The sequence below is a fragment of the Micropterus dolomieu genome, linkage group LG08, assembly GCF_021292245.1.
Source record: "Micropterus dolomieu isolate WLL.071019.BEF.003 ecotype Adirondacks linkage group LG08, ASM2129224v1, whole genome shotgun sequence".
NCBI lineage: Eukaryota > Metazoa > Chordata > Actinopteri > Centrarchiformes > Centrarchidae > Micropterus > Micropterus dolomieu.
The window spans coordinates 14,616,934-14,619,203 of NC_060157.1; the positions used below are offsets into that span (position 1 = coordinate 14,616,934).

The window sequence follows — 2,270 nt, forward strand, 5'->3', positions numbered from 1 at the left end:
ATAAGAGAGGGAGAGAAAGCAGAAACAGATTGTGAGAGACAGAAAAAGCCACAAGAGTGAGGAAGTGAGAGAGAGTGAGTGTGTGTGTGTGTGTGAGAGAGAGCGATAGAGAGAGAGAGCCATGACGTGCATTTGAATAAGATAAAATAGTAAAGAGAGGAATGAGGGGAAAAAAGATAACAGGAATAAGATGAGGAAAATGTTAATGACAATGAAATAATAATAATATAATAATAATAATCTTTATTTGTAGAGCACTTTTCAAAAACAAGTTACAAAGTGCTTCAACAAGTGCAAAGACAACAATACAAGCAAGAAAACATTGAAAAGACCAAAATACACGTTTAAGATAAATATAAAATAAGTAAAATAGAATAAAATAAAGGGATAAAATAAAGTCAAATAACATCGGGAAAGCCTCTCCTATAAAAGTATGTTTTAAGAAGGGACTTAAAAGAGTTCACTGACTCAGCCGACATGATTTCCTCGGGCAGGCTGTTCCAGAGCCTCGGGGCCCTGACAGCAAACGCTCTGTCCCCTTTAGTTTTCAGTCGAGACTCTGGAACAGACAAAAGACCTCTGCCCGAGGATCTCAAGGTACGTGCTGGTGCGTATGGGACTAAAAGGTCAGAAATATAACAAGGCGAGTTGTTATGAAGAAGAGCTTTAAAAGTGATCAATAAAATTTTTAAGTCAATTCTAAAACACACTGGGAGCCAGTGTAATGAAGCTAAAATAGGGGTGATGTGGTCATATTTCTTTGTTCTGGTTAAAAGACAGGCAGCTGAGTTCTGGACAGTCTGGAGTTGATCAGTAGATTTTTGGGTTAAACAAGTGAAAAGGCTGTTGCAATAATCCAGGCGTGATGAGATGAAGGCGTGTAAAATGGTCTCGGTGTCCTTAGAAGTTAACATAGATCAAATTTTTGCTATATTTCTAAGTTGATAAAAACATGATTGAACAAGCTTTGTGGTGTACCGCTCGAAATTTAAATTACTATCAAACCAGACACCAAGGTTCTTTGCAACAGGCTTAATGTAATTTACTAGGGAACCAGCAGATGGCAAAACAAATACTGCCATCTGCTGGTTCCCTAGTAAATCACATTAAGCCTGTGACCCAATGACAAGGATTTCTGTTTTGTCTGAGTTCAACTGGAGGAAATTATTTGAGATCCATTTTTTAACTTCACAAAGGCAGTTGTTAAGTGAACTCAGCATTCCAGGGTCTGTGGATCTGACGGGCAAGTACATTTGTTTGTCATCAGCATTAACATGAAAAGAAATGCCATGTTTATGGATAATATGTCCAAGGGGAAGCAGATACAAGGAAAACAAAATGGGTCCTAAGACCGACCCCTGAGGCACAACATATTTAACTGGACGAAGAGACAGTTGTTTATAGACACGCAAAACTTCCTATTTGACAGGTAGGATGAAAACCATTCTAAGGCAGTACCAGAGATCCCCACCCAGTGCCTCAGTCTGTCTAACATGATGTTGTGATCAATGGTGTCAAAAGCAGCGCTAAGGTCCAGGAGTACAAGGACTGAGCACATGCCTTCATCAGCAGACATTAAAAGGTCATTGGTGACTTTAAGCAGGGCAGTCTCTGTGCTGTGGTACTTCCTGAAACCAGACTGAAACTTTTCAAATAATTTGTTATTTCCCAGTACAGTGAGCAGCTGTTTGGACACAATTATTTCTAGAATCTTTGCAATAAAAGGCAGTTTTGAAATTGGTCTAAAATTTTGTGGGAGGGAGGGATCTAAACCAGGTTTCTTTAAAAGTGGGTTCACGCAAGCAGTTTTAAAATAATCAGGGACACAACCAGTAGATAGGGAGCTGTTGAAAACAGAGATCAAATGGGGCCCAACAGAATCCATTTTTTTCCCCCGGTAAAATTTTGTAGGTATTACATCAAGTGGGCTGGAGGACACTCTCATTTGTGATACTGTTTTTAAAAGCTCAGATAAGTCGATGGGATAAAACTGGTTAAAACTTTCTTGTTGCTGGTGAGGAACCTCTGAGTAAGAGGCCACGGGGGTAATAGAGGCTCTGATTGACACCACCTTATTGGTAAAATAAGATAAAAACAATTCACAGTCATCATCACTTCCAGCTGAGGCACAAGGAGGGGCTGGGTTTACCAGCTGATCCACAGTCTTAAACAGAAACCTGGAATTGTGTTTATGTGTAGTAATGAGTTCAGAAAAATAGTGTGTTCTCGCATCCTTAACCATGTTATTGTAGTTAATTAATAAATCCTTC

General features: G+C 39.3%; 1 protein-coding gene across 1 annotated transcript in view; it reads right to left on the minus strand.

Annotated features, from left to right (window-relative positions):
• The window catches only part of b4galt5 (UDP-Gal:betaGlcNAc beta 1,4- galactosyltransferase, polypeptide 5), a 90,566-nt gene that overhangs the window by 7,909 nt on the left and 80,387 nt on the right, over positions 1 to 2,270 (minus strand). The window lies entirely within an intron of this gene.